At 36.8% G+C, this 23,775-nt stretch overlaps 1 long non-coding RNA gene across 1 annotated transcript; it reads right to left on the bottom strand.

The window, feature by feature from the left end:
• Positions 1 to 4,058: 4,058 nt before the first annotated feature.
• Positions 4,059 to 22,569, bottom strand: LOC140639346 (uncharacterized). Its single transcript, XR_012036083.1, has 3 exons — positions 22,440 to 22,569; positions 5,417 to 5,530; positions 4,059 to 4,339 (listed from the first exon to the last, which is right to left on the bottom strand). It is a non-coding gene; the product is annotated as an uncharacterized lncRNA (long non-coding RNA).
• Between the last annotated feature and the right edge of the window lie 1,206 nt (positions 22,570 to 23,775).

Raw genomic sequence — 23,775 nt, 5'->3', positions numbered from 1 at the left:
CAAATGCCTATTGGTGAACATTTATATTGTCTTCAACTCCTTACACTTATAAATAACATTGTAATAAATATCACAATGCATAAATCTTTGACACATACCTCCAAATATTTTCCCAGGACAAATTACTAGAAGTGGAACATTTTAAGGCTCTAAAAACTTGTTGCCAAATTACTCTCCAGGGAGGTACCAATTAATATTCCCAGTAGCAGTATAAGAGAGTTGTTTTCTTTCCTTTTTTTTTTTTTTTTTTAAGATTTTATTTACTTATTTGAGAGAGACAGAACACTAGCAGCAAAGGGACAGGCAGAGGAAGAGGGAGAAGCTGACTCCCAGGTAAACAGGGAGCTTGACATGGGGCTCAATCCCAGGACTCTGGGATCATGACCTGAGCTGACAGTAGACAGTCAACCGACGGAGCCACTCTCCTGTACCTTTCCAAATGTACATATTCTTTCTCTCTAGCCCTCTTTTCTTTACAGTGTAATAATATCTTGTTTGTTTTTGTTACAACCACTAAACAGTTCTCCATCTTTAACCCATCAGGCTTTTTTAATAACAGAGACAGAAGGCCATTTGCCTTCAAGAATCTTGGGATTAATGTCTCTGACCCTGGTCTTATGGGAGTAGACTCTGTACATTTCAAGTATCATCCAAAAGGGTTGTCTTTATTTAACCATGTCTTAGATAAACAAATCACCTCTACTTCCCTAACAATTCCCAATTACCAAGCAACAACAACAACAACAACAACAACAACAAACATCCCATATTGGAGTATTTTGTGATTCTCTGACATTCATCTCTCCTATCCTGACCTCAGAATATGAAAATCCATATCCCATGATAAATGACAGGGTAATAATTAAGGGTTATGGAAAGGATAAGAGTACTTAACATCAAAAGTTTCTAGCTCAGTCAAGATATAAAAATATATTTATAAAATCACTAGTATAAATGGTCCTTACCCAGGATCAAGAGATCAGTTAAACACCAGAAATTACATAAATCTAACTTATCAACTAGTGAAAGAAGAAATAAAGGCAAAATTATTTTATAAACTATTTGCTAGCTAAGAAAATGCAGGATGATATAATAGGATTATGTTTATTTCATAAGCATTGTCTCCCCAGGGTCAGGCATATTACAATCACTCAAAAGTACATTGAATAAAAGAGTGAAGGGGAAAAAAATTCAACCAGGTTTGACTCTAAACTACTTTCACTTAGGCAAGGAGTCTTAGAATAGCTCTCAAAATTCTGATTAAACTTCCTCTCAACTGGTTTAATTTGCATTTATTGGATTGACAGTAGATAAACAGGGTTTTAATTTCACTATTAGCCATTTGTCTTCTTTTGTGATATATAGCATTATATTTGCTTATATTATGACATATGTTACATGTATCCTTTGAGCCAGGAAGTCTGCCTGTGGCAACCTAACTTAAGGAAATAAACATAGAATGTTAGAAATAAAAAGTATTAAAATATTCCAGTGTTTTTAAATAAAAAGGAAAAAAGGTCCATATATCCAGACATACGAATTATATACACTATAGCACAACCACATGTAAGAGTACTATTTCAAACATTAAAATTGATGACCTAAAAGAATAAGCAAAACAAACGGACAACAAAAAAAGACAAAAGAACAGATTCTTCAAATGCAGAGAACAAAATGATAGTTTCCAAAGGAAAGGTGGGTAAGAAGATAGGTAGGTAAATTGGACTAAGAATACACTTACCTTGATGAGCACTGAGTAATGCATTGAACTGTTGAATCTTTATATCATACATATGAAACTAATATAACACTGATGGCTAATTATAACTTGAATAAAAAAGAGAAAAGTATAGTCACACAGAATCTATAGCATATAGATAAGTGAAAACGTTAGGTTCACATGACTATGTCTGGCATGATGTTCTATCTACGTGTTCTCATTTGAACCTATCAACCATTCTCATCAGACCTGTGAAGGCTACTAATCACCTCTGTGTTGTAAAATCCACTGTTTAGCATGCAGTTCTGCTCTTACTTGAACTATGAGCATCACTTGACCCAGGTGACTATACCCTCTTCCTTGAAACATTTTCAGCACTGTACTTAACAATTTGGTTGTTTTGTTTTTGTTTTTGTTTTTGTTTTTCTACTTAACAATTCCATGCACTCTTGGTTCTTTCTTCACTGATGGTTCTTCCTTAGTCTTCTTGCTGGTTTTGCTTCATGCCTCAAGTTTTAAAATGAATTCCCAGTCCTCAGTCTTTGATCCTTTCAACTGTCTTCACTCACCCCTTGGTGATTCCATCCAGTCTTATGACTTTAACTACCATCTATACATACTAATGTTTTCCAGGCTTCTGTCACTAGCATGGACCTCTACTCTGAGCTCTATACTCTGTAGTTGGCTGTCTATTAGACATTATCAGATGGATATTTAATCAGTTTTGCTTAAACACATAAAAAATGTACTCCTAATGTTTTATCCTCAAACCTATTGCTCCCCTAATCTTCAACATATCAAACAATTCAAACAGTGGCAACTCTGTTCTTCAGGTTGAGTAACAATAATGGAAGGAGATAGTTTAGGACCTTGGGGGATGAAGTGTGTGGCACGGAGAAGGTTGACGAAAAAAGAACAAAGACTTAAGTATTCTGTTTTCCTAGTTTTCTTCTAAATCTGCTTGAATATTTGATCTTCATAAGCTTAATTTTAGGCCTCTGTAGCATCAATTTCTGCAACATCAATTTCTGCATCAATGTTTTTCACAAAAGTGACACAAAAATAATCCAGAAGAATTACAAAATCTTAGTTTCAAAATACTATGCTTATTTACAATACAAATTCTGCCCAATGATGAAGTGTTAGAAGCATTCTTTCTCTTAAGAGCAAGATAGGGCAGCCGGGGTGGCTCAGTGGTTTAGCGTAGCCTTTGGCCCAGGGTGTGATCCTGAAGACCCAGAATCGAGTCCCACGACAGGTTCCCTGCATGGAGCCTGCTTCTCCCTCTGCCTCTCTCTCTCTCTCTCTCTCTCTCTCTGTGTGTGTGTGTGTGTGTGTGTGACTATCATAAATAAATAAATAAATAAATAAATAAATAAATAAATAAAATCTTTAAAAAAATAAAAGAGCAAGATAAGTGTGTCCATAATTGCTTCATCTATCTAATATTGAAGTTCTTAGCATCATCAGGCAAGAAAAATCAAATATCTAAGGATTGAAATGGATTTAGCAAAACTATTATTCATAGATGTTTTGTCTACCTTTAAAACCAAATACTCTAAAAAAATAAATAAATAAAACCAAATACTCTATAAATGATCAGAATTAATAAAAGACTGGCACTTTTGCTTAATGAAAGATCAGTAAGATAAACACTGCATTTCTATCCACCAGGATAAATGGCTAAAAAAAGTAAAATTCAGCCTTTGAAAAGTTTATAACAGCAGAACCATGTCTGTATTTAAAAAAATAAAAAACAAAAAACAGAAACTAGAAATGTATCTAATGGTATTTTAAGACCTTTAATGGAGAAAAGTAGAATTCTTTGTTGAGAGATTAAAGAATAAACAGAGAAGCATACAATGTTAATGGATAAGCAGGCTAAATATGGATAAACAGACTACCCTAAAGATAATCAGTTCTTCCCATAATTCCTGGGTGGCTCAGTGATTGAGCATCTGCCTTTAGCTCCAGGTGTGATCCAGGGTCCTGGGATCAAGTTCTGCATCAGGCTCCCCACAGAGAGCCTGCTTCTCCCTCTGCCTATGTCTCTGCCTCTCTCTCTGTGTATCTCATGAATAAATAAATGGAATCTTTAAAAAAAAAATCAGTTCTTCCCAAATTGATCTAAAGATTCACTGTAGTTCCAACCATAACCTCAACAGAATTTTTTAAATTTATATTAAAGACTGGCCAAGAAAACAATATAGGAGAGATGTATGTAGTGGATTAAAAACTTAAATATAAAAGGCAAAACTTCAAAATTTATTGAAAAAAATCAAGAATAGTCTTTTAACACTTTGAGAAAGAAAATGATTTATTCAATAAAAGTGTAAGCCATAAAGAAAAATAAATCAAAGTTGACTGTAATAAAATTAAGAACTTCTAGTTCTCAAAAGAGTCATTAAAAAATTTGTAAATACACAGCATAAGAGAAGGTATTTGCAGGAAAACCATTAAAATGCTCACGTCTGGAGACATCTGGGTGGTTCAGTGGTTGAGCGTCTGCCTTTGGCTCAGGGCGTGATCCCAGGGTCCTGGGATTAAGTCCCACATCGGGCTTCCTGCAAGGAGCCTGCTTCTTCTTCTGCCTGTATCCCTGCTTCTCTCCGTGTGTCTCTAGTGAGTAAATAAATAAAATCTTTTAAAAAATGTTCATGTCTGGAACATGCAAAGAACTCCTGCAAATTAATAAGAAAATGAAAAAAAATTCCACAAATAAGCAAAACATTAATAAAAAATTCACACTGGAGAAAACAAGAGGGAAAAATTGCCTTGAACTCATTAGCAATCACTGATCTAGAAACAAAAAAGAAACAAAAACAAAAACAAAAATCCAAAGTGGGATACCCTCTCACAACCACTAGACTTACAAAAATTAAAAGAATGACATAGCTAAGAATGGTTGAGGAAAAGAAGCAATAGAAATTTTTAAACACTGTTCTTGGGAGAGTAAACTTAAACAAAGTTATGGAATTATCTATTAAAGCTAAAAATATGCATACCTTCTGAATCGGTCCCAGAAAATATCTTAGAGAAATTCTTGTATTTCTTTACATGTATACCAGGAGACATGAATGAGAATATTCATAATGACTTTATTTTCAATACCACCAAATTATAAACAACACATGTGCCCATCAAAGGAAGATGAACAACTAACCATGAGATTCATATAATAAAACACTCTGATCATGAAAGTAAATGAACAACAGCTTTGTGCAATAATGTGGATAAATCTCAGAAATATAATGTTGAGTGATTTTGGAAAAGCAAGTCATAAAAGGGCACATACAGTATAATCCCATTTATATAAGGTTTAAAAACTGGCAATATTAAAATGTTATTTAGGGTTTTAAAAAAATCTATGGAGAAAAGCAAGGGAATGATAAACATAAAACTTAAGCAATATTTTTTCTCTAGACTGGATTGTTAGGGACAGTACAAAAGGCAATTTCACTCCAAGGTTAGTGCTCCATTTAAGATGTGTTATGTATTCCTGGGTGTTCATTTTTTGTCATTATGGCTTATAATTTAAGTTATATACTATATATTTCATATAGATGATAACAGAACTTTTGGTCTCAAGTTGTTAAAACATGGTGAATTTAGGTCCCTTGATTACTATTTATAAGTTCTGTTGACTTGACTCTTAGGCAAGAGAAGGCTAGAATACAGTTAGGCTGGCTCACTTACCTGCAGCTTCATTCCAAAACCTTTATCTTCTCAAAGTGCTAAGTGAGCATGTCATGCCGTGTATCCTCCTCTTTCCCCTCCACATATATCCTTCTACCTTCCCCATTCTTCTCCCTGCCATGGGAAAGTTGTCCACATGAATGACTTTCCATGTCCTTTTCTGGTAGTTTCAGCCAATGGTGAGCCCAAGAAGATGATTGGATGGAGGGAAGACTGAGATGAGGGTACTCATCCCCTTCATTCCGCCTCACCAAAATTGTTTCCAGCTACCACTATGCCCCCGAATCAAATGTCACTGCTTCTCTCAAGGCTGTAAACCTTACATGACTTCTGATAAGTTTCTCTTATCAGACCTAGAGAGCCTAACACTTAACCTTGTATGAAACCCTGGGTAACTGCACCCAATATGTGGTTCCCTGAAACCCACACCTCTGTAAGTAGTCTCTTTGTAAATACACCCTTTTTGAAGTATTCTGAGTGGGACATCGCCTGACACAATTGGAGAGGGATAGAAAGGAAGATAGTGGACAGCCTATCAAAGTTTTTTGTTTTTTTTTTAAGTATTCAGAGGAACAATGAATAGGTATTTGTTTAGAACCTGGTGACTATCTTATGAAAAAAATAAGAAAAAAAAAAAAAAACGATAGCGGTCTTAACTCAGGGGTATTGAAGCTCCTTATGTGTTACTCCATGAGGCGGGGAAATGGCAAGCTGACCAGTGTTAGAGGAAGATGACTCTAGTAGCTTCCTGTAGGATAAACTGGAGCAAGGTCCTGAAAACAAGAGGCCCATTACAGAGGATTTGGCCTGATGGAATCAGTCTTGGAGTCCGTATTTGAGGGGACATCCACATGTGGTCCCTTTAAATTCCCAGTGCCACATCACAAAGCAGGTCCTTATCATGTTTGGCATGCCTCATCAATGAAGTGAATTCTGTCTGGATATCAGGCAAAGGATGACAGGGTAAAACAGGAATTTAGCTAAACAGCTCTTTTTTTGCTGCCAATAACATTTGAATTTGTATCCTTATCATTGCTAATTATTTTCTATTGCCCTGTTCAAATCCTTTAGCAGCATTTTTTACTCTACTCTAGGTATGTTTTGAGCCTTTATGGCACCAAAACAAATACTCATTAGTGTTTTGTTCTGCCTTCCTTTAAACCCAGTCTTTTTATATTGTTGCTTTGCCCACAATGAACTCAAATGTCTCTCTGTTTAGCACCATCTGCAGATTTAATTAATGTGCCATTTTGCTCATCTTCTAGATGATTAATAAAGATGTTGAATAAAATCAAGCTTAATACCATAATGTGTGGCACCCTGGAGCCACCTCTCTCTAAACGAATTCAAATGCAGTTTGCTTTTGTATCTGTTCTTGGTCTTTTTCAATATTCTCAATACATGTGCAAAGAGTTTTTCGTGAATCCTGTTTGGGTTTGCAAACCGGAATTGGAAGTCTCCCTGAGAAGAAAAACTGCTCCATGAATTGTGCTTGCACCATCATTGACATGACTCAGTGTCATCTGAAAGGTTGATATAGATTTCTGAATCGATATATTCTACCTTTTTCTAACACTTGAAATTCTCTGTGTTCTCATAATTACTATGTAATTCAGCCTTTTCAACAGCCAGTAACATTATCAAGCAGATTTTACATTTCTCACCAGGAACTTGAGACTCAAATTAATTTCAAGACAGCTAATGATAGTTCAAGCTCTAGGATTCTGGAATCCATACTTCCCGATGCTTAATTTGGTGTTCTAACTAATTGAGATATGCTACCTTGAGTTTAAATATGAGTTTTGGGGAGGACTCTTCTTAGCATATCTTCAACTCTGTGTTCGGAAACGGAAGTTAGAAAGATTTTATAAATTCCCAGCAACATGAATTTTATTTTTTTTCAATGCTTTGTTTGTGGTGGTTCTTACTGATATTAAGCCAGATATTAAAGGCAAACAAATGAGAAAATGATAGGTGGGTCTTATAAATGTTTCCCTATAGGCAGTATACACTTCTAGATATACACATAGATAAGCTTATCTTTCTGTTGGTTTAACAGAAGGCACACAGTAACTCAGAGTCAGCTAGGCTGTTATTAATGCCAGTTTATTACTTATGAGTGGGTTGTTCTGGCTGATTTTCTGCTTCATAAGAGAGATTTTACTACCCTCCCTTAGGCTGGGTCCTCCGCCTCCTGCTCAATCACTGAACCCCTGAATTCATCCCAAGGCCACAGAGACCTCTGGCCTCTATTAGCCAGCACTCCGTTTCCTCTACAGGGAGAAATGCCAGGAGCTGACAGCGTATTCTTCACTCACTTTTGCCTCTGGGGTGATTGGCAGTGGAGGGTTTCTCAGCCCGGCTGTGCTGCTGATTTCCGACTCACTGCAGGGCCCCTTTGTGCATGAGGCCTGTCAGGAGCTCTTAGGCATGTGTAGGAGGCATGAGGGGCGTCTCTGTGCCTGGTCCAAAACTGATGATAAAGAGCCGGATGAACAATGAGAACCACAGACAGCAAAGTTGAGTATTTCTTCATTAAGCTTCTGCCTCTGGCTAGTTCTTAGGACACCGTGAAAATCTGGTGATCCCTGGGCAAGTTACATAATTTCAGTTTTTCTCCTCTATAAGGATAATAATAAAGTAGAAACTTCAGTGGAGACAAAACATGTAACGTGCCCAGGAAGTAAAATGCATAAATGTATATTGTGCTTGCTAGGGCTCCTTTCCTGTCCCTTAAGCCATTATAATTCTCTACTAAAACCTAGTCACCACATTGTTATGTTGTAAAGGCATTCACCTTCTTAAGGAAATTAGTGTAGCACAACATATAAGGAAACCATTATTTTAGGTGAAGTTTTTATATATCTTTGAATAATAAGTAGAAAGTAAAGCATACTTTTTTAGCCTTATGTTAATAAACTTTTAAGTGAAAGTCATTATTAACCAAAGATAAAAATAGAACATGTTTCAAGCCAACTCTTCAGGGTACAAAGTAGGATTTGGTATATAAATTCTAACGCTTATCTCTTCCCCAGACCCCAAGGTCTGACCTTAGGGTATGAACAAGAGAACTAAATCAAATGGGAATTAGACTTCAGTTTGATCATAAAACTTGGAGAATGTGTCAGGGACTTGAAGCCAAAATGAGATTTCTTTCGCCTTCAAGGGTGGCCAGGTCTGTAGTATTATCCACTCTAATGTGATTCTTCATTTGTATTTATTCTTTAAGATACTCTGTCTCAGGAGCAAATGAGAAAGGGTAGCAACAACTTTATACCAGGCACTTGACATATATTATTTCATTCTCTGCCCATCTAAGTCACGTGACAGATACTATCACAAGTATTTTACTGCTGAGGAACCTAACGCTACGGCCGTAATCAAGGTAATTTAGAAGGAAAGAGGTGGAAGCAGAATTAAGATCCATCTCTGACTGATCTCCAAGCTGTCCAAGCAAGCTGCACTATGTTCAGTTAATGAAAACAAAAACCACACAAAAACAGACACACTCACATGCTTATTTACAATCAGCCAAACTGTGAAACTGGGAAATATATTCTGGCAAAAACAAGACCATTCACTTTCCAGCAAATATTTCTCTGGTGTATCTGCTATTGCATGGAATCTATCCATGCTCATTTTAAGTTATTTTTTGAAGCCAGGTTTTACCATCTTAGCCAGTATTATCTGATGAGATTGAGTACCGCCTATACCCTTCAAAGTTCTCCCATGAAGAAACTAAAACCCAGGAACTTACATTCCCCAGACTCAGTACCAACTAAGAGCAGGTGTATGTGTAAGGGTAAAGCCTCTAGGGCTTTCTGGCTTTCTTCTGAAAATTACCCAGACTAGTGTTTTAGACAGCCAGGATCCTCTTTTTCCTTGGGCCCTCTGCCCTTCTGGATATCCTGAAAGCCTGCAGAGGCTCTCTTCTCTTAATTCTAAATTTGTTCCTGCTTGAAATATCTAGCATGCGAACTTAAAAAACTCCATCCTAGGGATTGGCAAACTACAGTCCATGGAAGAGTTCTGGCACATGGTCTGTTTTTATAAATGCAGGTTTATGAGGACCCATCCCCTCCTGTTGATCTATGTATTGTCTATTGCCATTCTTTCTCTACAGTGTCAAAGTTGAGTAAATGCAACAAGAGAGCAAAGAACCCACACGGTCAACAGAATAATAGCCTCCAAGATGTCCTTGTCTTAATTCTAGGAACCAGCAAATATGTTAATTTATATGGCAAAAGGGACTTTGCAGATGTGGTTAAGGATCTGAGATGGGAAGATTATCCTGCATTATCTGGGTAAGCCCAATATCAGGGTCAGGAAAGGGATTCAGAGATGTACCACTACTGGCTATGAAGATGGAGGAAGAGGCCACAATCCAAGAAATATAGGTGGTCTTGCAGCTGGAAGACACAGGGAAACAGGTTCTCCCCTATAATCTCCAGAAACAGTGCAGCCCTGCCAACATCTTGATTCTAGGACTTCTGACCTCAAAAACTATAAGATAATATATTTGTGTGGTTTTAAACCACTGAGTTTGCAGTAATTTATTATTGAATCAACAGGAAACAATGCAATCATAAAGTCTAAAAAAGTATTTATGATCTAGCTCTCACAGAGTAAGTTTGTTACCTCCTGCTTTCCCAAACATACCCTCTTACGGATGATTCTGATTAGTGATGGAATATTTTTTTCTCTGAGACATTGAATGAATATGGCTCTTGTCAGCCAAAGGTGGCCCTGTCTTTAATGTAAAGAGATGAATATTGCCATTAGTAGTAATTATTCAAATATCACTAGGAAGCATTTTGAAGAAGATTGTTTTCCCATTGACTGCTTAACGTGCATATTCCTAATCTCTTTGACATCTATGCAGTTGCCACGTGGTCATCATGGGCCTTCTCTAGCTCACCATTTTCTTTCCATTCTAATGAGTTCACATCATCTTTTTGGCTCATGGCTTTGGTGGCTTTGGTGATATTCCCCCTACTATTGGTTCCCCTTTTCTCTTTGCATAAAATTCAGACACTTTATCGGTCACACAGTATTACTTTAAATTATTTGCCTCTCCCTCATCTCCTGTACCATTTGTTATTCATCATGTTGCTTTCTGATGAACTTTTCTACTCACTCTTGCTCATCCTTCCAAATGTTCCATAACTTCCAGAAAGCCAGCAGTATATACAATCTAGAAGAGCATACACTTGCCCCCTCTCTGATCATTTCTTTCTAGCTAACACTCTCTATTGGCTACAAAAAGGGAAGTGCTTGGGTGACATATCTTTGAATTATACAGGACAGCTTGGCAGGTACCAAAAATTTTCTACTCACAGATTGATTGTCTCAGACAATTCTAAAAACACATCTGTCCCCAGTGATTTAATTTACTTGATAGTAAATCCATTGTAATCTACTCAGATAACAACTTGCTATTTATATCAAACTAGTATCCAATTCTGAGATGTTAAATATAGGATTCTCCACATTTCCTGACACTCATTTCTAATAAACCATGGCATACGCAAGAATGAACATTTAACTTTATAGAGAATCAGCTGCAAGGCAAAAGGGTTTAAAGCACCAGGTCAGATATAAGGCACAAGAAAGGCCTCTCTTTCTAAACTAAAGGGAGCATTTAAAAATTCTTAGAGCTAGAAAAGTCTTTACAGACCATTCATTGCAATCCTTTTATAAGAGTGAAGGAATTGACACAATTGGAGAACTCAGATGGCTCACTCAAAGTCACATAGCCAGCCAGGAAGAGAGTCAAACTTGAACCTATGGCTTTTGACTTCAGCCCACAGATCAGCACCCTTCTTGCTAATACCCTGAAGCAATACCAGAGAGTCTACTCTGGATGCCAATAGTTCCATCCATTTTCTCAAAACAGATTTATTACACTTAGAAGTTCAGAAAAACACTTTGTATAGTTGTACTATACCAACTAAACAGCCCTGGGTGCTGATAAGTACTTTTATAAGTGAAAGCACGTTTGTGGGAGGGGGATTCAAAGTGGTTGCTGTTCCTAATCTGGTAACTGAACTTTAAAATATTCTGAGGAAAAGATGTCTGTTTTATTAAGAGAAATGTCATCCCAGCAAAAGTTCTAAATTCAGTGTTATAGATAACTAGGTTAAGTTGAAGATATTACAAAGAAGGATACATTAGCCCAGAGTTGTGTTCTTTTTCTATTTTCCCCATGAGTCTTTGCAAAGAGACCTGTTCCATCCTAAACTAGTGCAAGAAATGTTAGTTAAGAAAAATTAGAGAACGAGAAAGAAAACCACAGTGGTGTGTTTAAGTTGCAACTGGTTCTGTAATACCTTAAGTGCCTTGTGAGAAGGAAAAGGGGCTTCTTAGACATACTTGGAAGGAAGTTTATAGTTTGAGAACAGACGGGGATTGCCAATGTAAGAAAATATAATTGTACTTTAAAGACTATCTGTAAAAACCCACAGCCGTTGGGTGTAACATTTGACTAAAGTTTTGACCACATACATCATGAACTATCTATCATTCAGAGGCTGCTGTACGCTCCTCCACTTAATAAGGTTAACCACTGAGTGTGGACACATCTGTGTAACAATACAGGTAGAAATCCGTTTTATAATAACTTCACAAAACAAAATGTCATTTCTGAGTAATTTCATAACTGTATCAGTTACCTTTATGTCTAGGAAATGTGGTTCATTAGCTGTTATCAATTATTAACTGAAAAATTAATCACATTTAAGGAAAAAATATGAGGCACAAAAACAATGTAATAAGTCACACTTCATTAAAATGATAGAATGTGATAAAATACATGACATACCAATCTCTAGTCATACTGTGTCAGTCTAATTGGTGACAGAATCCTATTCAGTATCTTTAAATTCCAGGATCTGATATTATATAGGTTGTTTAATCATTTTTTTTAATAATATTGAGTGTCTGTTATGTGCCTAGCAATGTGCCTGGCTCTGGGGGACAAATGATGTATCAGAGTGGTCTCTGCACCCAGGAGCATTATTAATTCTCCTTATGAAAATCTTAATCATGATCCAAGACTGATTCTAGCTGGTCAAAGCCTCATGATAAAGGCATGGCATGACAGGTGCAGGGACTGGCCAAGAAGTGTGTGGCACCAATCTGCTGTTCAGGTTGATATCACTTTGCCGCATAGATGCTTTCTATCCAAGTGAGTCAAAATTTCTATTCTCTATAAAGTATACTATTTATATAATTTTTTATTTCTCATATTGTATTATAGCTTATCTCATTTTCTAGTATATGCTTAGAGATGAATTTTCTTATTAAAAAAATAGATTGAAATTATGGTGCCAAATAGGTTAGTATTCACTGCACAGGATCGGAGGAAAATCACTATTCAGGGAAAAGGGAGAGTTGGCTGCTAGTCAAAGTGACCATATAATGTAGAGTCTACCCAGGATACCACTGACAGTGGCAGGGGTGCTATGAATAAATATGCCAGGACAATATGTGCAAACCAGGACTAGACATATATTCATTTGGGTTTTACCACCAGGTCTGCCATTTATAAACCATATCTATGGATAAGTAGTCCCATCAAGACATACCCCTTCTTAAAATGCTCTGGTGGCTTTCCATCACACTTAGAATGAAATTTCAAGTCCTTACCAAGGCCTGCATGCCTCTAGAGGATCAGACCCTGGCTACCACTCTCCCTTCCACTCCCTATCTTTCTTGGAGTTTCTCAGACTGCCAAAGATGTTCAAGTTCAGTGGAGCTGAAGTGTTCTCAGCCTTGAACACCCTTCCCAGAGAGCCTCAAGGCTCTGCCCTTCTCCTTATTCAAATCTCCCTTCAAATGTGATCTCCCAGAGGCACCTTCCCTGACATCCTACAGGGTAGGATGTATCTACAATGCTTGGACTGACCCTAATTTCTTATGCCATACATACATATGTTGAAGCTTGAAATACATATGATTTAATTTCTAGTCTGTAAATCTTTACTAATGTAAAGAATGTTGGCATTGAATTAAGCATAGTATTTACAACATTCCTAAGATCCTACCTAATGTTACCTGCCTTCTAATTCTTTTCCCAGCTTCTCCATGCAGTTACTCAGTTCCTTCCCTGTACTTATAACCTGCTACGTATCTTATTAGAGCCCCTATTGCACTGGGCATCACCAGTCAAAGAGGCCAAGAGGGCAAGGTATACTTCGGGAAATAGGAAGTTCGGTATGGGCAGAATGGGGTAAATGGACAGTGGATATGCAGACAGAAGTCCAATCTCAGAGACCAAGTTTTTAAGATCTATTAAGCAATTTATATTTTATCCTAAGGTGATAGATGGTAATTCAAAGATTTTAAACAGAGGAATGACATGATCAGAGTTGCATTTCCAAAAGGCAAATCTGACTGGCCTGTAAAGGATAAAGTGCAGGGTAACAAGACTTCAGGATGGTCCTAAAGCATTCGTTACAGAATCGTACCTAGAAGTGATGATGGCCTGACTAAGCGTGGTGGCCATGGAGGAAAGAAAGGAACCTGGAGAAATCAACCTCTCTGTATCTCTTAGACTTTTTATTTAATGATTTCATCAACTCTCCAGGTTGAGATTCAGCTATATTTCTATGAGAGGGAAAACTAAATACATTACAGCTCTCCATGGCAGATAAACTTTAACAAGTGAATGACTGACTGAATTGGTTCATCTAAATTCTTCTCAGATTGTCCCAAGTTACCTTTTAAGAAAAAAGTAAAATAAAATTCTTGGTGAAAAAGATTGATATATTTAAGGTAAGAGATAAAACAATGCTATTACAGCCCAAAATTATTAGTGAATCTTTAATTTTAATAGTCTGAATATTGCGATGCCCTGTGGACCGATTAAAGGGATACAGAGAATCCTGTTTAAGAACTTCTGCTCCTAGAACAGTGATGACTGAATGCCTGATTCTTAAAAAGGTATGTTTAACTTAGCAGGTTTTCATGATAAGAATCATACAAGATATGTGCTTCAGTATTTACCTGAGCAGTACTGCTTTCTGCTACCCTCTAGTTCTTATTAACAACCAGTGCTTTGCAGGGTGTTCTACCCACATTTTGAGAGAGAATGAGTCTCTGTGGTGTGTGTGTGTGTGTGTGTGTGTGTGTGTGTGTGTGTGATCTCCAGATAGAAAGGTGATGCAAGAAATATGGAAGGAGTCAGGAATATGAGGGCTATTCTATTTCCTGAAAGCTCCTGATATATCTACCATTTCCTTAGTTTGTTCTTTTGTCAAAACAATAAAAATACTGGTCAAAATGCAAAAGATGCTGAAGGGCTAATCCACTAGCACTTTAGCTCAAATAGTTGATTATATTCTATTTGTGGGTCAAAGATTTTAAAGATAAGTGATATACAGGAGATAATTTCTTAAAACAATATAATAATACATATTCACTAGAGAATACTTAGTGAATTTAGGTAAGTGATAAGAAGAAAACTTAAATCATTCATATTTCTATTACCCATATGTAAACACTTAATATTTTAAAATACTCTATATTTTATATGTGGTTTTTAAAAATTCTTTCAAATGGCTGCAGAATATCCTACTCTCTGGACATAGCATAAGTAGGTAATAAATCCCTAAGTGTTAAAACTTGAAGTTGCTTTCAGTTTTTAATTGTCGTAAATAATACAGCAATAGATATTTTTGTAGCGCAGTGTAAATGTGGAGTGACTGTATGAAAGAATTTATGGGCTACAAGATTTTTGGCATATATTTCAAAATAGATGGTACCTCCCTAGACCTCACCAGCAGCCTTGAAAAAAAATCTCTTTTATCAAATCTTTGTTAAATTTGGAAATCTTTATTTTAAAATACTGTTTGCCAGGGTAGTATATGAAAATGGCATTTTGTTACTTTAAAAATTTTTTTTTTGGCTACCAGTGAGGCCAAACACATTTTTATAATATGCCAAGATGGTGATATAGCAGAATGATTGCCTTTCTCTTTTATGATTAAGTTAAGGGGGGTCTGGGTGGCTCAGTTAGTCAAGTGTCGGACTCTGTCTCTGTCTCTTTCTCAAATAAATAAATAAAATCTTTAAAAAAATGATTGGATTCTATGGAAGGAGCCTCGGTGTCCATTGAAAGATGAATGGATAAAGAATATGCGGCCTATATATACAATGGAATATTACTCAGCCATTAGAAAGGATGAATACCCATCATCTGCTTTGATGTGGATGGAACTGGAGGGTATTATGCTGAGTGAAGTAAGTCAATCAGAGAAGGACAATCATCATATGGTTTCACTCATACGGGGAATATAAAAAATAATGAAAGGGATTATAGGGGAAAGGAGGGAATATGAGTGGGAAAAATTAGAGAGGGTGACAAACCATTAGAGACTCCTAACTCTGGGAAACGAACAAAGGGTTCTGGAAGGGGGGGTGGACAGGGTGACTGGGTGATGGGCCCTGAGGGTGGCACTTGATGGGATGAGCACTGGGTGTTACACTATATGTTAGCAAATCAAATTCCGATAAAAAAAAATACGCAAAGAAAAAAAGATTAAGTTGAGGAACACACCATGAAATACACACTACTGTGGGAAATCCATAGACTGGAGAACGGGCTGTTATAAACTGATGTGGGAGGGATGCAGCTTTGACCTGAGGCAAGAGGCAGCAAGGCAAAGCTGTGGGGGAATAATAAGAATTGTTGAGGTTCATCTAGTGCTTCTTTTTTATCCTTAAAATAAAAACCTGCTTGATGATACACTTGTGTAAATTCCGACCTCTAGTCTAGGTCCCTGAAGAATAAAATCAGGGTAGAGTGTGAAGGCATAAGAAAATAAGTAGGGATTAACCAACTAAAGCATCCAAATTTAAAAGGCTGATTAACTGTTATATAAATTACAATAAATATCAATAAACTTACCTGATATAGCTGTTTACATGAGCATATTTAAAGTCTAAGGATATAAAAAATGAAGAATCAAAAATAACATATAATATCAGATAAAGGGCACCTGAGTGGCTCAGTGGTTGAGTGTCTGCCCTTGGCTCAGGTCATGATACCGGGGTCGTGGGATCGAGTCCCACATCAGGCTCCCCACAGCGAACCTGATTCTCCCTCTACCTGTGTCTCTGCCTGTCTCTGTGTGTCTCTCATGAATAAATAAAATCTTTAAAAAAATAATATCAGATAAATGCTAACCTAAATTGTTCCAATTTATTTATATTATCAGGTTAAATAGGTTTAGAATAAAAAATATGCTCACATGGTTATGGCATCATGATAAAATTTCAGTTTGCCAAGAAGATATAATTATAAATGTGTTTATAGCCAAAAATAGCCTTAAATACATAAGTAATGGATAAATTTGCACCATCTTAATGATAGCAACATACTTCTCTTGATTGTTCATAGACCAAGCTGACTGAAAATTACTGAGAATATAGAGGAATGGAGCAGCACATTTAAAAATTGATATAAATGATGTATAGAGAGTTCTGGCAGAGTGTGGAGAGAGGAGGATAATTTAATGATTATATGCATGGTCAACAATTAGCTTGTAACTTAGTATGAAAATAATAGAAACCTCCCAAAAACATACTGTTATATATCCCATAGGTTAATCTACAGAATGCAGTAAAAGAGGTATTTTGGGACACCTAGGTGGCTCAGTTGATTAATCATCTGCCTTCAGCTCAGGCCATGATATCTGTCCAGGTCCATCAGGCTCCCCATCCTGCAATCAATTTATCCAGTTTTTTTCAATCTTCTTAAAACTGTTGTTTGTTTGTTTGTTTTCAAATTGTGTTCTAAATTATACCCATACTTTACATTTAGGGAGCTCTTAAATCTCTTTCAATCTAGATCCATGGCCACCTCAGTTTTGTTTATTATACCAGTTTTTGCAGAAATTGAGTCAGTGCCCTGTAGAATTTCTCACATTCTGAATTAATTTGATTGCTTCTTCTTATGGTTTCATTTAACTTGTTACTCCATCTCTTCCTTTCCTTGAGTGGAAGTTAGCTCTAGTGGCTTGCTTAGATTAAAGTTAAAAATTTTTGGCAAGAATAAAAATAAGTAGTATATTTGTTTTATCTTGGCTCTCATAACTAGACATATGATGGCAGGTTCATGTTGTGACAGCCTAATCCCTACATTTTAAATTTTTGTCTCAAACTTTAATGGTTTCATTAATCAGTGAAGAAGATTTCTCTGAAGACAATTATGTCATTAGGGACAACCAGTATGTTGTATCTTTTAACTACTCTATTATTCCTTTCATATATATTAAATGGAAATCTGGGGTAAAAAAAAAAAATGTTCTCTCATCATGCAGGGCTGTTTCTACTGAAATATAGTTCTTACAGAAATTAAGAAATAGATTTCCAGAAAAATGCAACGTACCAAAACTGACTAAAGAAGAAATAACATCCTCACAAGGATCTCATAACTATCAGACATTTGAAGCAAGGGTTTAACCTCTTTACAAGCAGAAAAAAAAAATATCAGGCCTAGATAATGTTGGAGAAGAGTTTCCAAACTTTCTGTAAAAAGAATATCCAATTTTTCACAATCTTGCCGATAACAGAGAAAGGCTTCCTAATTAATTCTATAAGGACAGTATATAACTTTGGTATTAAAACCAAACAGAGGGATCCCTGGGTGGCTTAGCAGTTTAGCACCTGCCTTTGGCCCAGGGCACGATCCTGAAGTCCCAGGATCGAGTCCTGCCTCAGGTTCCCAACATGGAGCCTGCTTCTCCCTCTGCCTATGTCTCTGCCTCTCTCTCTCTCTCTATCATGAATAAATAAATTTTTTAAAAATCTTAAAAAAACCAGATACAGTACCAGACAAGAAAATTATAGATCACTTTTATTCATAAATTTAAGTATCAAAATCCTTAAAAAATTTAGACAAAAAAAATCAAGCAATGAATTTACTATTCCTCAACCAAGTTGGGTGTATCCAGGATATGCAAGGCTGGTTTAATATTAGAAATAAACAAGATCATCTCAAAAGATGCTGGAAAGACATTTTATATAACTAAACAGTTATTCAAGATAAAAAGATCTCTTAGTAAATTAAAAAGAGAAAGGAAATCCCTTAAACCTGATTATCTAAAGACAAACCTCTTCATCACCTTAAGTGATAAAATGTTAGAAGTGTTGCCCTTATAATCAGGAATGAGGCAAAGAGACTCATTTCCATTCAAGCCCACAATAAAATTCCACGTAAGCCTATCTAATTAGCAAACATTTCTGTTTGGTAATTCTACGTTGAAGAGACTGGATCCATACAACCTCTTATACATTGTTCGTTGACCTGTAAATTGGTGAAACCACTTCGGAAAATAGAATAATGCTATATCCTAAAGGTATGTGTTATATTACATACCTTCTATGTTATTTACCTTGTATACCTTAGAACTTAACAACTGTACCCCAAGGTATACAGCTAATGCCTTGCCCATGTGCCACCGGAGATATTCACAAGAATGTTCATAAGCACTGTTCCCAGCAAGAACCTGGGAACAAAACAAATGTCTATCAGTAGAAGCAGCCAAAGAATGAGCTACTGTAACAAAACACAATACCTTTTATATAAAGTTAAAACAACTAAAATAATCTGCTTTTAGAGCTACATCTAAATGCCATGAAATAGGGATCCCTGGGTGGCGCAGCGGTTTGGCGCCTGCCTTTGGCCCAGGGCGCGATCCTGGAGATCCGGGATCGAATCCCACATCAGGCTCCCGGTGCATGGAGCCTGCTTCTCACTCTGCCTCTCTCTCTGCAACTATCATAAATGAATAAAAAATTAAAAAAAAATAAAATAAAAATAAAAAAAAATAAATGCCATGAAATAAAACATTATGTAAAAAGGAAATCCGGGAAATTATAAGGCCAGGATTTAAAATAACCATTCCTTCAGGTGGTGGTGAGGTGTTAGGGGAAAAGGACTGGTGGGAACTAACAGGATAACATGTTGGTTATTGTTAGGTCCTACCTTTGTTTTATGTGGTGGGTTCATGGATGTTTGATACATTGTCAAAAATATTGTATCTAAATAACTGAAAACATACATGGGTCAATGATGAGAGTATGTCATAAACTTGTGATTAGCCCAATTCTACATACTTGAAATCCAAGGAGAGAAATGGAAGATTTTTAGCTACTTGAGAGCCGGAAAATGGTAAGGTAGAAAAAGTGTACTGGAAACAAACTTTTATCTTTTCACGTGTTTGCCTAGTATTTATCCTATGTAGAGCACCCAGAACATTAATGAACACAGCAAGCATAATATGTAATGCTGGCTATCAATGTGACAAGAAAACTAGGTCAATCTCTCCAACCCTTAGTCCTCAGTTCAAGTGGTATCTAAAGAAATACGATATGTGAAACATTTTGGAAGAATAAATATCAGAGACTTAAAAGGTACAATAAATAATCATATACTCATCTATTCGCTGATATATCCAGCAAACATATTAAACTAGATCTCTGTATACTGATATATTTGAGGCACTGGTAATAAAAGGATGGAGGGATAATAGTCCATGTTGTCTAGAAGCTTCATTACTCAAAGGAGACAAAATGATGACCATAGTTGTGGAACCTAAAACAATGACCCCTAGGTTAAAATGTCTAAACTTAGAATTTCCAGAAAATCCAGATACATAAATCATCATTGTAATTACACCAGAGGTAAATCGTGTTGGATCATAAAAGAAGGAATGACTACCTGGGATAATCAGGAACTACTTGATGAAGTGGCCATGGTTCTTGGGAATTACATTTTATTTATTTATTTATTTATTTATTTATTTATTTATTTATTTAATAAATTTATTTTTTATTGGTGTTCAATTTGCCAACATATAGAATAACACCCAATGCTCATCCCATCAAGGGCCCCCCTCAGTGCCCGTCACCCAGTCACCTCCACCCCCCACCCGCCTCCCCTTCCACCACCCCTAGTTCGTTTCCCAGAGTTAGGAGTCTCTCATGTTCTCTCTCCCTTTCTGATATTTCCCACTCATTTTTTCTCCTTTCCCCTTTATTCCCTTTCACTATTTTTTATATTCCCCAAATGAATGAGACCATAAAATGTTTGTCCTTCTCTGATTGACTTATTTCACTCAGCATAATACCCTCCAGTTCCATCCATGTCGAAGCAAATGGTGGGTATTTGTTGTTTCTAATGGCTGAGGAATATTCCATTGTATACATAGACCACATCTTCTTTATCCATTCATCTTCTGATGGACACTGAGGCTCCTTCCACAGTTTGGCTATTGTGGACATTGCTGCTATAAACATCGGGGTGCAGGTGTTTCATTGCATCTGTATCTTTGGGGTAAATCCCCAGCAGTGCAATTGCTGGGTCATAGGGCAGATCTATTTTTAACTCTTTGAGGAACCTCCACACAGTTTTCCAGAGTGGCTGCACCAGTTCACATTCCCACCAATAGTGCAGGACGGTTCCCCTTTCTCCACATCCTCTCCAACATTTGTGGTTTCCTGCCTTATTAATGTTCCCCATTCTCACTGGTGTGAGGTGGTATCTCATTGTGGTTTTGATTTGTATTTCCCTGATGGCAAGTGATCTATACCCTAAAAACTACAGAACACTTCTGAAAGAAATTGAGGAAGACGCAAAGAGATGGAAAAATATTCCATGCTCATGGATTGGCAGAATTAATATTGTGAAAATGTCAATGCTACCCAGGGCAATTCACACGTTTAATGCAATCCCTATCAAAATACCATGGACTTTCTTCAGAGAGTTGGAACAAATTATTTTAAGATTTGTGTGGAATCAGAAAAGACCCCGAATAGCCAGGGGAATATTAAAAAAGAAAACCATAGCTGGGGGCATCACAATGCCAGATTTCAGGTTGTACTACAAAGCTGTGGTCATCAAGACAGTGTGGTCCTGGCACAAAAACAGACACATAGATCAATGGAACAGAATAGAGGATCCAGAAGTGGACCCTCAACTTTATGGTCATCTAATATTCGACAAAGGAGGAAAGACTATCCACTGGAAAAAAGACAGTGGGAATGGTGCTGGGAAAATTGGATGTCCACATGCAGAAGAATGAAACTAGACCACTCTCTTGCACCATACACAAAGATAAACTCAAAATGGAGGAAAGATCTAAATGTGAGACAAGATTCCATCAAAATCCTAGGGGAATTACATTTTAGTTCATATTTTAGTTCATTACATTGGGTGTAGTAAGATACATTCTAAAGAATAAATAGGGTTGGTCAATCAAATGAGAGAAGAGACAATATATATAAACTCAAGGATGTGTCATATCACGTGGTGTATCCTGAGAATTTTAATACTCTGCTAAAGCCTAGGTATTGTGGGAAAGGTGAGCAGTACAAGTAAGTTAGTTATGTTGGCCCTTGACAGTCTGGCCCAGCCTATCATATTATTTCAAAATTGCTTTACTCTTAGTAACATTAAGATAGTATTAGGGACACCTGGTGGCTCAGTGCTTGAGCATCTGCCTTTGGCTCAGGGCGTGATCCCCAAATTACGGGATCGAGTCCCACATTGGGCTACTTTCATTGATCCTGTTTCTCCCTTTGCCTGTGTCTCTGCCTCTCCCTCTGTGTGTGTGTGTGTGTCTATCATGAATAAATAAATAAAATCTTTAAAAATATATATAGTAGTATATACAGGCTTACTCTCATCTTGGCCCTTGCTATTAAAATATTTTCTGCCAATTAAGCTATTACTGATCATCCAACTCTGAGTTTGCCTCAGGAGTGCTGTGGATGGAGTTGCTTACTCTTTTTCATGCTGACTTCTCACATTTTTCTCTATTTTTAAAAACACATCTTACTATTTGATAAATGAAAAATCATTTCTTGTTATTAGTTTAAATTCAGCCCTCAAATTTAGTTTCACTCAACAAAGGACTTTGTGTAAAAGCAACCTTTGATGTCCTCAAAGCCAGCTCATAGTTGAAAGTGTGGGCGAGAGTAATCAAATGGGGACCTCTAACAAACCTGTTCCCCTTACCTCTGCAGCAGCAAACACTAGCTGCTAGAATATGCTCCACAGGTCATGGGGAGCTGTACATCATTCATTGCCATGGCTCTTGTGACTGGGGGCTGCTCATTCACTCCCAGAGCTGACCTGAACTTGCCTAGCAACAGGATGTTGTTGCTAATGGTAACCATTCCATGGGGAAATATTTCTTCTGGGTGTTTGGGGTCTTTGTCTTTAGAAAAACATAATAGTTTGATAGGCTCTATAAGTGTGAGCAGCAAGGTTTCAACCCATCCCATTCTTTTGCCTCCTGTGCATTTACAAATATAGAAATTTCCTCAGTAGGAACACAGTTTACTTTTGAGGATTGGCCTCACTCTTGATTCAAATACCTACACTTTTTTTTAACCTAAGCTGAAAATAGATATGAGTTCTGCTGCATGTTATTGAGACTGGCTATAGATTCCTACTTTCCCACATGGGCCCCACCTGTGACCTCTCAGGTGTGGGCAGCTTATGTTATATGGAACCTGAATTCTAAACATGTTTTTAAATAATAATTTCAGAAGTAGGAAGATACATTTGAAAAGGTGCTGTGTAGGTATTTAACTTATCACTATGTTGAAGTGAGGGTGAAAGATCTTCAGCTTGAACAAGTTGCTTTATTTTATTTTAAATTTTAATTCCAGTGCAGTTAACATATAGCATTATATTAGTTTCAGGTGTAAATGCAGTGATTCAATGCTTGCATGCATCACCTGGTGCTTAATGCAGTTGAGTGGGCTCTTTGTCCCCTTCACCTATTTTACTCAACCTTCCACCCACCTCCCCTCTGGTAACCATCAGTTTGTTCGCTCTAGTTAAGAGTCTTATTTTTGGCTTGTCTCTTTTGTTGTTGTTGTTCATTTGTTTTGGTTTTTAGGTTCCACTTGGGGCTAATATTACATGGTATCGGTCTTTCTCTGATGGACTTATTTCACATAGCATTATACCCTCTAGATCCATCCATGTTTTTGTAAATGACAAGATTCCATTCTCTTTTTATGGCCGAGTAGTATTCCACTGCATATTTATGCCACATCTTTATCTATTCGTCTATTAACCCTTTATCAGACATGCCGTTTGCAAATCTCTTCTTCCATTCAGTAAGTTGTCTTGTTGTTTTATTGTTACCTTTGCTGTGTGCAGGCTTTTTGTTTTGATGTCGTCCCAATAGTTTATTTTTGCTTTTGTTTCCCTTGCCTCAGGAGACCTATGTAGAAATGTCGCTATAGCTGATGTCAGAGAAATTACTGCCTGTGCTCTCTTCTAGGTTTTTTTTTTATAGTTTCTGGTCTCACATTTAGGTCTTTAATCCATTTGGAAT

This window comes from Canis lupus, chromosome 9 (assembly GCF_048164855.1).
Source record: "Canis lupus baileyi chromosome 9, mCanLup2.hap1, whole genome shotgun sequence".
Taxonomy (NCBI): Eukaryota; Metazoa; Chordata; class Mammalia; order Carnivora; family Canidae; genus Canis; species Canis lupus.
Note: the sequence above shows the minus strand (reverse complement) of the source record. Positions and strands in the feature narration are given on the sequence as shown.